Source organism: Berghia stephanieae, unplaced genomic scaffold (assembly GCF_034508935.2).
Source record: "Berghia stephanieae isolate SIO BIC M18660-M18661 unplaced genomic scaffold, UCSD_Bste_1.3 scaffold1314, whole genome shotgun sequence".
Lineage (NCBI taxonomy): Eukaryota > Metazoa > Mollusca > Gastropoda > Nudibranchia > Aeolidiidae > Berghia > Berghia stephanieae.
In genome coordinates this window covers 1-13335 of record NW_027622307.1, presented here as the reverse complement: position 1 = coordinate 13335, position 13335 = coordinate 1, and the positions used below count along the sequence as shown (strand labels likewise).

At 26.9% G+C, this 13335-nt stretch overlaps 2 non-coding genes and 2 pseudogenes across 2 annotated transcripts; all 4 read left to right on the top strand.

Moving 5' to 3' along the window:
* The first annotated feature begins 1021 nt into the window (after positions 1 to 1021).
* Positions 1022 to 1140, top strand: LOC144961061 (5S ribosomal RNA). The gene has a single exon (XR_013643043.1). It is a non-coding gene; the product is annotated as a 5S ribosomal RNA (ribosomal RNA).
* A 309-nt stretch (positions 1141 to 1449) lies between these two features.
* LOC144961064 (5S ribosomal RNA) lies at positions 1450 to 1566 on the top strand (annotated as a pseudogene).
* Positions 1567 to 3210: 1644 nt separating this feature from the next.
* Positions 3211 to 3328, top strand: LOC144961065 (5S ribosomal RNA; annotated as a pseudogene).
* A 239-nt stretch (positions 3329 to 3567) lies between these two features.
* LOC144961063 (5S ribosomal RNA) lies at positions 3568 to 3685 on the top strand. The gene has a single exon (XR_013643044.1). It is a non-coding gene; the product is annotated as a 5S ribosomal RNA (ribosomal RNA).
* Positions 3686 to 13335: the final 9650 nt, after the last annotated feature.

Here is a 13335-nt window from a genome sequence, read left to right as displayed (position 1 = left end):
AAAAAATAAAAAAAAATAAAAAAAAAAAAAAAAAAAAAAAAAAAAACAAAAAAAATTTTTTTGTTTGTTTTTTAATTTTTAAAATTTTTTTTTAAAAGAAGTAGTGTGTTGTATAGTAGTAGTAGTAGTTGTAGTAGTAATATTTATAGTAAAGTATTTTTGTGTAAGTGTATAGTATAGAGTTGTATAGTGTAGTAGTAAGAAATATTATAATAAAAAAATAATAGTAATTTAATTAAATCTATTTTCGCATTTGGGCTACGCCAACTAGTTAAAATACGGTTCTTTTTCCTACGAGTAAGCAACGTAGGCGGGGTTAGATTTAAAATGGTGACCTTTGGGAACCCCACGTTTGTAGACATCTTTTTTTTAAAAAGTTTTAAAAAATATAAATTCTTCTTTTTTTACAATTTTATTACATTTTAAATATTTTTTGTTGTGTTTTTTAATTTGTTAATTAAATTTTGTTTTTTTACTAGCAGTAGAGTAGTAGTTGTAGTAGTGTTGTAGTAGTTGTTGTAATAATAATACATAATAGTAATATTATATTAAACTCTATTTTCGACACTGTCTACGACCATACTAAGTTAAAATTACCGGTTCTCTTTCCGATCACCGAAGTCAAGCACGTTCAGGGTCGGTTAGTACTGAAATGGGGGACGGCTTGGGGAACCCACGTGTTGTTAGACATCTTTTTTTTTAAAATCGTTTTTAAAAAAATATAAATTCATCCTCTTTTACAATTTTAGACATTAAAATGATTCTATTGTTTGTGTTTTTTAAGTGTTAACTTAAATTTGTTTTTTTTATAGCAGTAAATAGTAGTAGTTGTAGTAGTAGTAGTAGTAGTAGAGTAGTAGTAGTAGTAGTAGTAGTAGAGTAGTAGTAGTAATCTGTAGTTGTAGTATAGTAGTAGTAGTAGTCGTAGTAGTAGTAGTTGTAGTGTAGTAGTAGTAGTAGTACTCATAAAAATAATAATAATAGTAATACGTATAATTAAACTCTATTTTCGACACTTGTTGTCTACGACCATACTACGTTGAAAATACCGGTTCTCGTCCGATCACCGAAGTCAAGCAACGTCAGGCGTGGTTAGTACTTAGATGGGTGACCGCTTGGGAACCCCACGTGTTGTAGACATCTTTTTTTTTAAAAAAGTTTTTTAAAAATATAAATTCATCTATTTTACAATTTTATTACATTTTAAATGATTCTATTTGTTTGTGTTTTTTATTTTAATTAATTTTTTTTTTTTAGCGTAAAAGTAGTAGTTGTTGTAGTAGTAGTAGTTAGTAGTAGTAGTAGTAGTAGTAGTTGTATAGTGTAGTAGTAGTAGTAGTTAGTAGTAGTAGTAGTAGTAGAGTAGTAGTAGTAAGTGTAGTAGTAGTAGTAGTAGTATAATATTTAATAATAGTAATATTATATTAAATTCTATTTTCGACACTTGTTGTTTACGACCATACTACGTTGAAAATACCGGTTCTCGTCCATCACCGAAGTCAAGCAACGTCAGGCGTGGTTAGTACTTATATGGGTGACCGCTTGGAACCCCACGTGTTGTAGACATTTTTTTTTTTATTTAAAAGTTTTTAAAAATTAAATTCATCTATTTTACAATTTTATTACATTTTAAATGATTCTATTTGTTTTGTGTTATTTTAATGTAAATTTATTAATTTTTATATAATATTTTGTTTGTTTTAATATAATTTTTTTAGATAGTATTGTGTAGTTAGTTGTATTATATAATAATAATTATAATATTGCATGTTCAACAGTAAAAGTTCTTCACACGATCAAGCGCTGTAGTATTGTGACGCTGGACCGTTTTACTTTTTTTTTTTAATTATTATTACATTTACTTTAATGATTTGTTTGTTATTGTATAATTTTTTTAAATTTTAGTATAGTAGTATAGTAGTAGTATTAGAGTAGTTTGTGTGAGTAGTATAATATAAAAAAAAAATAATAATAGTATATTTATATTTTGACATGTTGTCTACGACCTACTTGAAACGTTCTGTCACGAAGACATAGGCGTGTTGTATTATGTGCTGACCAGTGTTTAACATTTTTTTATATTTCAATTATAACTTTTAGATTTTTTTTTTTTAATTGTTATAATTTTTTTTTAAAAGTAGTAGTATGTGTAGTTGATAGTAGTTGAGTATAGTTAGTAGTAATAATAATATAAATAATAAATTATATTAATCTATTCGCTGTTGTCACGACCATTACGTAATACGTTCTCGTCACACGAAGTCAAGCAGTCAGGTGGTATACTTAATGGTGACCTGGACCCATGTTGTAGACACTTTTTATTTAATATAATTCATCTATTTTCATTATTAATTAAATGTTTTTTGTTTGTTTTTTTATTTTAATTAAATTTTTTTTTATATAGGAAGTAGTATAGTAGTATTGTAGTATAGAGTATAATATATTAATAGTATATATATATATGTGTAAATATTAAAATATTATAGTAATATGTTAATATCGACACTGTTGTAACATCTTTTAAACGTTTAAAATAATCACTATTATACTAATGGTGTAGTTTGGAAAGTGTTGTAGAATTTTTTTTAAAAGTTTTAAAAAAATAAATTTATTATTTTCAATTTTACATTAAATGGTTCTATTTGTTTGTGTTTTTAATTTTTTAATTCTTTTTTTTATACTAAATTTTTGTTGTATTATTATGTTTATAAGTATTAGTAGTAGTTAGTTATAGTAGTATAGTAGTAGTGTAGTAGAGTATGTATATATAATAATAAAAATATAGTATATTATATTAAATCTATTTCGACATTGTTGTCTACGACCATTACGTTAAATACGGTCTCGTCATCACGAAGTCAAGCAACGTCAGGCGTGTTAGTATTAATGGCGGTTCTCGTCCGATCACCGAAGTCAAGCAACGTCAGCGTGGTTAGTACTTGTTCTATTTGTTTGTGTTTTTTAATTGTTAATTAAATTTTGTTTTTTTTTATAGCAGTAAAGTAGTAGTATAGTAGTAGTAGTAGTAGTAGTAGTAGTTAGTAGTAGTAGTAGTAGTAGTAGTAGTATAGTAGTAGTAGTAGTAGTAGTAGTAGTAGTAGTAGTAGTAGTAGTAGTAGTAGTAGTAGTAGTAGTAGTAGTAGTAGTATATTAATAATAATAATAATAATAATAGTAATATTATATTAAACTTTATTTTCGACACTTGTTGTCTACGACCATACTCCGTTGAAAATACCGGTTCTCGTCAATCACCGAAGTCAAGCAACGTCAGGCGTGGTTAGTACTTAAATTGGTGACCGCTTGGGAACCCCACGTGTTGTACACATCTTTTTTTTTTAATTTATCTATTTCACAATTTTATAACATTTTAAAGAATTTTGTTTGTTTGTTTTTTAAATTGTTATTTAAATTTTGTCTTTTATATTAGAAGTAGTAGTAGTAGTAGTTAGTAGTAGTAGTAGTAGTAGTAGTAGTAGTAGTAGTAGTAGTATAGTAGTAGTAGTAATAATAATAATAACAATAATAATAGTAATATTATATTAAACTCTATTTTCGACACTTGTTGTCTACGACCATACTACGTTGAAAATACCGGTTCTCGTCCGATCACCGAGTCAAGCAACGTCAGGCGTGGTTAGTACTTAAATGGGTGACCGCTTGGGAACCCCACGTGTTGTAGACATCTTTTTTTTTAAAAGTTTTTTAAAAATATAAATTCATCTATTTTACAATTTTATTACATTTTAAATGATTCTATTTGTTTGTGTTTTTTAATTGTTAATTAAATTTTTTTTTATAGCAGTAAAGTAGTAGTTGTTGATAGTAGTAGTAGTAGTAGTAGTAGTAGTAGTAGTAGTAGTAGTAGTAGTAGTAGTAGTAGTAGTAGTGTAGTAGTATGTAGTAGTAGTTAGTAGTAGTAGTAGTAGTATAATAATATAGTATTATATTAAATTCTATTTTCGAACTGTTGTCTACGCATACTACGTTGAAAATACGGTTCTCGTAGATCACGAAGTCAAGCTACGTCAGGGTGTTAGTACTTAGCGTTGGAGTATTGTAGTTTTTTTAAGTAGTAAGAAATAGTAGTATGTATATTATTGTAGTAGTATTTAAGTAGTAGTTATAGTATGTAGTATAGTATATTAGTGTATAGTAAGTAGTTAGTATTTTTAGTAGTAAGTAGTAGTAGTAGTAGTAGTAGTAGTAGTAGTAGTAGTAGTAGTAGTAGTAGTAGTAGTAGTAGTAGTAGTAGTAGTAGTAGTAGTAGAAAGTAGTAGTAGTAGTGTATTTGAGTAGTAGTAGTATACTACTACTACTACTACTACTACTAATAATATATACTAATACTATACTACTACACTAATCTACTCTACTATAATATACTACTACTCTACTACTCTACTTACTACTACTACTTACTATACTACTACTACTCTACTACTCTACTCTACTATACTATTTACTACTACTACTATAACTACTATTAAAATACTACTACTAATCTACTATACTACTCTAATACTCAATCTATACTACTACTATACTAACTACTACTTACTTTTTATACTACTACAAATATACTTCTTTTTCTATACTAATACTACTACTACTACTACTATACAAATACTATAATATATACTACTATACTTACTACTACTACTAAACTAACTTTAAAAATTTTACTACTAATAATACTATTTATCTATTATTTATACTAATATTACTATTCTATACTACTTACTACATACTATACTATTTACTCTACTATACTACTATTTTACAAAAACTACTACTACTTTTTATGCTAAAAAAAAAAAACAAAATTTAATTAAGAATTTAAAAAACACAAACAAATAGAATCATTTAAAAGTAAAAAAAAGTAAAATAGATGAATTTATTTTTTTAAAAAATTAAAAAAAAAAAAAAAAGTGTCTAAAACCCCTTTGGGGTTCCAAGCGGTCCCCCCATTTAAGTAAAACCCCCCTGGACGTTGCTTTGACTTCGGGGTTGATAGAACCGGATTTTCAACGTAGTATGGTCTAAGACAACAATGTCGAAAATAGATTTAATATAATATTATATTTTATTATTATACTACTACACTATTTTACTTTTTAATTTATACTACTAAAAAATACTACTATTTTTTTGTACTATATATACTACTATACTATAAAAATATACCCCTACTTTTCGCTAAAAAAAAAAAAAAAAAATTAAATTTAAAACAATTAAAAAACAAAAAACAAATAAAATCTTTAAAATTTTGTAATAAAAATTGAAAAAATAGTTGAATTTTTATTTTTTTAAAACTTTTTTTTTAAAAGATGTCTACAAACGTGGGGTTCCCAACGGTCCCCCCATCTGACAACACGCCTGACTTTTTTGCTTGACTTCGTTGATGGAGAGAAAACCGGTATTTTAAAACGTATATGTCGTAGAGAAAAAGTGTTCGAAAATAGAATTTGTATAATATTAGATTATTATTTTATTCAATTACTACTATATACTACTACTATTTACTCTATTCACTATACTACTACTCATACTTAACTCCCTACTACTACTATTTCTACTACTATACTTACTACACTCACTACTTTTTTTACTGCTGAAAAAAAAAAATTAATTTTTAACACTTAAAAAAACAAACAAATAAAAATCATTTAAAATGAATAAAAATTGTAAAATGATGAATTTATTTTTTTTAAAACCCCTTTTTTTTAAAAAAAAAGATGTCTACAACACGGGGTTTTTTTTTCCCCCAAGCGGTCACCCAAAAGTCTAACCAGCCTAAACGTTGCTTGTTTTTGGGTGATGGACAAAACCCGGTATTTTAAGTGTATGGTCGTATAAAACAAGTTTGAAAATAGAATTTAATAAAATTTTGGAAATTTTTTTTATTATCATTATTACTATACTACACTATTACTATTTCTAATATAAAAAAACAAAATTTTTTAAATAAAAAATTTAAAAAAAAAAAAACAAATCAAATTTTTAAAAAATTTTAAATATTTAAAGAAATAAAAAATTAAAAGAAAAAAGTGTTACAAAGTGGGGTTCCCCAACGGTCACCCTTTTTTAAGTACTAACCACCCCTGACGTTGTTTGATTCGGTGTTGCGAAACCGGTATTTTTCAACGGAGTAGGGTCGTAGACAAAAGTGCCCCCAAAAAATAGATTTTTAAATATTTTTTACTATTATTATTTTTTTTAAACTACTACTACTACCTATTTTATACTCTATATCTTCTCACTAACTACTATATCTCCCCACTATCTACTATACTTACTACTCTACTATACTATATTTCCTAATATATACTACTCAACAAAATATTTTTATGCTTTAAAAAAAAAAAAAAAATTTAAAAAGAATTAAAAACCAAAAACCCAAAATAAAAATCATTTTAAAATGTAAAAAAATTTTGTAAATAGATGAATTTTTTTTTTAAAAATTTTTTTTTTTAAAAAAGTGTCAACAACACGGGGGGTTTCCCCCAAAGCGGTCACCTGTCCAAGTACAAACCGCCTGACGTTGCTTGATTCGGTGAGGGCGAAAACCCGGTTTTTTCAACGTATATGGTCGTGACAACAAGTGTCAAAAAATAAAAATTTTAATATAATATTACTTTTTTATTATTATTACTACTTACACTACTACTACTCTATACTACTATACTATACTACTACTACCTAAAACATCTACTACTATATATTTCTAATAAAAAAAAAAAAAAAAAATTTAAAAATAACTTTTTAAAAAACAAAGAAAAAAAATTTATTAAAAAGTTAAAAAATTGTGAAATAGATAAATTAAAAAAAAAAAAGATGTTCAAAACCGTGGGTTCCCAAAAGGGGGTCACCTTCCAAGACCCACCCCCTGCTTTTTGTTGATTGGGTTTTTTACGGAAACCCGGTTTTTCAACTTTTAAAATGGGTAGACAAAAAAAGTTAAAAATAGAATTTAATAAAATTTTAATTAATTATTATTATTATTATACATACTACTTTTAAACTAATACTATACTACACCTACTACTACTACTTCTACTACTACTATTTACTAATACTATTTACGCATATTTGTACTACCTACTCTATTTACTATATACTATACACAACTACTCTACTACAAAATACTATACTACTTTTTTAAACTACTTAACTACTACTATACTACACTAATACAAATACTACTCTAATATATACTGTATACTAGTATACTACACTACTACTATCTATACTACTATACTACTATACTACTACTAAACTACTACTTAATATATACTACTACTATACTACTTTTACTATACTACTGCTATACTACTACAAATATTTTCTAGGGGCAATACTAGTACAAAACTACTACTACTACTACTATTTATATACTACAATATTACTACTACTACTAATCCCCTATACTACTACTAAAAAATACTACACACACTACTCTATACTATACTAATAATCTACAACACTACTACTACTAATACAAAATATGGTCTCCCCAGTAATACTATTTCTACTCTACTACTACACTATACTACTTTAAATATACTACTTACTACTACTACTACTATACCAGTACAACAACTATATCTTTTTACTGCTATAAAAAAAAAAAAATTTTAAAATTAAGAATTAAAAAAAACAAAAAACAAATAGAATCATTTAAAATGAAATTTAAAAATTGTAAAATGATGAATTTATTTTTTTTTTTTAAAAATTTAAAAAAAAAAAAAGATGCTACAAAACGTGGGGTTCCCAAGCGGTCACCCATTTAAGTACTCCCCACGCCGGACGTTGTTTTTGACTTCGGGGTTGATAAAACCGGTTTTTTTTTCAAAGTAGTTTTGGTCGTAGACAACAAGTGTCAAAAATAGAATTTAAATAAAATATTACTATTATTTTATTATTATATATACAAAACTACTACTACTATATATACTATAAACACTACTACTATTACTGCTATTCTACAAACTATCTATCCATACTACTACTACTTTTTTAATGCATAAAAAAAAAAAAATTTAATTAAAACAATTAAAAAAAAAAAACAAATAGAATCTTTTTAAAATGTAAAAAAAAATTGTAAATTGATTTGAATTTTTTTATTTTTTTTAAAAACTTTTTTTTTTAAAAAAGTGTTTACAACACGTGGGGTTTTTCCCAAGGGGGCCCCCAATTAATTTTCAAAACCACCCCCCCTGAAAGTTGCTTGATTGTTGATGGGACGAGAACGGTATTTTCAACGTAGTAAAAGTGTAGAGAAAAAGTGTCGAAAATAGAATTTTGTTTTTAATATTAGTATTATTATTATATTTACTCTACTACTACTAATTTTTTACTTTTTACTATACTATACAAATTAATCTACTACTATACTACTAATCTACTACACTATAATACTACTATCTATACTACTTTATGCTAAAAAAAAAAAATTAATTAACATTTAAAAAAAACAAAAAACAAATAGAATCTTTAAAATGTAATAAAATTGAAAAAAAAGTGAATTATTTTTAAAAAACACCTTTTTTTAAAAAAAGTGTCTAAAACAGTGGGGTTCCCAAGCGGTCCCCCTCTAAGTATAACCGCCTACGTTGCTGACTTCGGTGATCGGACGAAAAAACCGGTTTTTCAACGTAGTATGGTGTAAAAAAACAATTTTCGAAATAGAATTTAATTAATATTGGTATTATTATTATTATTATTTATTATATACAAATACTATATTACACTACTTTTTCTAATATAAAAAAACAAAAATTTAAATAAAAAATTTAAAAAAAAAACAAACAAATTTTTAAAATTTTTTTAAAAAAAATTGTGAAAAAGATAAAAAAAAAAAAAAAAAGATGTCTACAACACGGGGGTTTTCCCAGCGGTCCCCAATTTTTGTATTAAAGCACCCCTGACTTTTTCTTGACTTCGGTGATCGGACGAAAAACCCGGATTTTAAACGTATATGGTTCGTAGACAAAAAAGAGTCGAAAAAAATTTTAAATAATTTTTAGTTTATTATTATTTTACTACTACTACTACTACTTACATTTTTTACTTATACACTACTAATACTATATACCTAACTACTACTACTTTTACTGCTAAAAAAAAAAAAAATTTAATTAACATTTTAAAAAACATAAAAAAATAAATTTTTTAAAATGTAATAAAATTGTAAAATAATAAATTTTTAAATATTTTTTAAAACTTTTTTAAAAAAAAAGATGTCTAAAAACACTGGGGCCCCAAGCGGCCCCCCCATTAAGTACTAACAACCCCCTGACGTTGCTTGACTTCGGTTGTTGACTGAACCGGTATTTTAACGTGTATGGTCTAGACAAAAAGTGTCGAAAAAGAATTTAATATAATTTACTATTATTATTTTATACTACTACTACTACTAATACTACTATATATAACTATTTCAAAATAATTACTTCTATTTACTACTACTATACTATACTTTTTTTTCCTATAAAAAAAAACAAAATTTTAATTAACAATTAAAAACACAAAAAATAGAATCTTTTTTAAAAAAGTAATAAAATTGTAAAATAGATAAAATTTATTTTTTTTTTTAAAAACTTTTTTTAAAAAAAAGATGTTACAACACGGGGGGTTCCCCAAAGCGGTCACCATCTAAGTACTAACCACGCCACGTTGCTTGATTCGGTGTCGGACGAGAACCCGGTATTTTCACGTAGTTGGTCGTAGACAACAAGAGTCAAAAATAGATTTTAATATAATATTACTATTTATTATTGTTATTACTATTATTTTTTCTATACAAATATACTACTCTTTACTACACTCTACTACCTATACTTACTACTACTAATACTACTAAAACTATTTCTAATATAAAAAAAAAACAAAATTTAAATAACAATTTTTAAAAAAAAAACAAACAAATAAATTATTAAAAAAATGTTAAAAAAATTGTGAAATAGTTTAAATTAAAAGAAAAAGATTCTAAAAAACCGTGGGGTTCCCAGCGGTCCCCCCATTTAAGTACAAACCACGCCTGAGTTGCTTGATTCGGTGATTTGACGAGAACCGGTTTTTTCAAGTGTATGGTCCGAAAAAACAAGTGTCAAAAATAAAATTTTAAAATATATTATTACTATTTTATTAATTATTAACAAAATACTACTACTACTATACTATATACTACTACTACTACACTACTACTACTGCTACTACTACTACACTACTACAAATTTCTATACTACTACTACTACTACAACAACTACTACTTTTACTGCTATAAAAAAAAAAAATTTAATTAAGAATAAAAAACAAAAAACAAATGAATCATTTAAAATGTAAAAAAAATTGTAAAATAGATAAAATTTTATATTTTTTAAAATTTTTTTTTAAAAAAAATCATTTTCAAAACCGGGGGTTTCCCCCAAAAGCGGTCACCCATTAAGTACTAACCCCCCTACGTTCCCCTTTGACTTCGTTTGTCGGCGGAACCGGGTATTTTTAAGTAGTATGGTCGTAACAAAAGTGTCGAAATAGTTTAAAAAAATATTACTATTTTATTGTTTTATTTATTTATTACTTTAACTACTATATACTCCTATAATACAAACTTTTAATAAAAAAAAAAACAAAAATTTAAAAAATAACAATTTAAAAAAACAAACAAATGAAATATTAAAAAATGTTAAAAAAATTGTAAAATGAAAAAAATATGTCTACACATTGGGGTTCCCAAGCGGTCCCGTCAAGTACAAAAACCCCACCCCTGCAGGGGCTTGATTTCCCCGAAATGGGGACGAAACCGGTATTTTAACGTAGCATGGTCGTAGACAACAAGTGCCGAAAATAGAATTTAAATTTTATTTTTATTTTATTATTATTATTGTTTTGTTATTACTATACTACAAAAAAACAACAACTAAAAATACTAATATTAAAAACAAAATTTTAAATAACAATTTAAAATAAACCCAAATAAAATCAAATTTTTTAAAAATGTAAAAAAAATTGTAAAATAGAAAAAATTTTTAAAAAAAAAAATGTCTACAACAGGGGGGGTTCCCAAAAGCGGTCACCCTTTAAGTACTAACCACGCCTGACGTTGCTTGCTTCGGTGACGGAGAGAACCGGAAATTTTCAACGTGTATGGTCGTAAACAAAAATTGCGAAAAATAAAATTTTTTATAATATTAGTATTTTTTATTATTATTATTCTAACTACTACTACTTATACTACACTAAATACTACAAATACTAAATTTCTACTAAAATACACTTACACTTTCTCTATCCCTACTACTACTACTACTAACCTTTAAAATTTAAAAAACAAAAGTTAAATAACAATTTAAAAACAAACAAATAAAAATTTTAAAAAAAATGTTTAAAAATTGTGAAATAGAAAATTTTAAAAAAAAGATGTCTACAAAGTGGGGTTCCCAAGCGGTCCCCCATAAAAAGTACAAACCCCACGCGACTTTGTTGTTTTGGGTTTGATCGGACAAAAAAAAGGGTTTATTTTCAAGTGTTTCGGTAGCAACAAGTTTTCGAAAATAGAATTTAATATTTTTTTATTTTATTTTTTTGTTTTTTTATTGTTATTACTACTAAAAACAACAACAACAAAACTAAAAATACTACTATAAAAAAAAAAAAAATTTAAAATAAAAAAATTTAAAATAAACCCAAAAAAAATAAATTTTTATTAAAAATTAATAAATTGTAAAATAGTTTTAAATTTAAAAAAAAAAAGTGTCTACAACCGTGGGGTTTCCAAGCGGTCCACCCTTTTTAGACAAAACCAGCTGGCGTTGCGGCCCTTCGGTATCGGACGAAAAAACCCGGTTTTTTCAACGGTTGGTCGAAGAAAAAAAGTGTCGAACATAGACTTTAAAAAAATTAAAAACATTATTGCAAAATTTATATAATGATGAGTTACGGTAGTTTAGAAATGAAATAATTAGTTGGTTGAAATGGTGTTGTTTTTCGTCTTTGGCCTGGGAGAAAAAAAAAAAGAAGTGGTCGTTTGCAAAATTTTGTCGTTACGGGGAGAATTTAAAAAGGGCGATGGGTATTTTTGAAAGGGGCATGAGCCCTTCAGGGTTTGCGAGGACGAGGACGCATGCGCAAAAACCGGGAGAGGGCTTTCCCTTAAAAGCAGCATGAGACATTCCCCCGGAAGGGACGTTCTTTCGTAAGGGAATCTGCTTCCCTTCCCAAGCGTAAAACCCCCCCTTACAAACCCCCAAGTAAAACTTAATCCTTTTCAAATACTAGACACCTCAAAAAAATGATGGCGGGTGCGGCGGGTGTGACTCGTGGGTGTGGACGTTCCCAGTGACTTCCTTTCGACGCGATACATAGGCCTAATGGTGCATTGTTGGGGGGGTCTGTGTGGATGGGAAAAACGGTGCTATGCGGGGAATTTCAAATGAAAAACGGAAAGGGAAAATAAAACGAGTTTTTGGGTTTTGATACCTTTGTCAATTTATTTATTCTTTTTTTTGTAAATACAAAAAACCCGGTCAAATTTTGTCATTCTACCCTTTTTACTTTATTCCGTCCGAGTAATTGACCCCCCTGGGAAAACGTAGGCCCCCGAGAGTCTTGAACTTAGATATTTTTTTTTAATTTACAAATAAAAGAACAAAAAAAAAACAAAAAAAAAAGAAACAAAAAAAAAAAAAAAAGAAACAAAAACAAAACAAAACAACAACAACCCCCGCTAAAAACAATTCTATAAATTGTGCAATTTAGCCCCCAGGTGACCTTCATTCAGATGCAGCAAAAACATGACTGCGGCTGACGCCTGGGTTTTTCCCCAGTCTTCCTTGGAAATTTTAGACCCTAGGAAAATTTCCCCCATATGGATTAATAAAGGGAATCTTTTTTAATGTTATGAAAACCGTAGAATTCATATATTAGTCCTATTTTTTCCAATGATAATTCCCCTTTAAACAAATTTTTATGAGTTTTTTTTAGAAATATAGAAATGTGTGTTTAAATGCATATTATGTCCACTGAAATTTAAAATTTAAAACAGTGGAAACCTTTTTAAGGGTGGGGTTTTATAAAGGGATTTTTAAAACCCCCCTTTTTTTTACCGTTTTTTGTCCTATTAAAAAATTATCGGTTATAGCAGGGCCTCACTTGAACCAAATGGGCTATAAAGGGGGAACAACCAAGAAGGAAAACTGTTTAAAAAATTTTTTAAGGGCCCTTGTCGCCGGTGAGGAAACGTAGTTTAAACAGGCTAGATAGACAACGGGGGGAATATGTTATAAAAAAGTGGCTGTGAGAGGTGAACTGATTTCTTTAAAAAAAAACAAA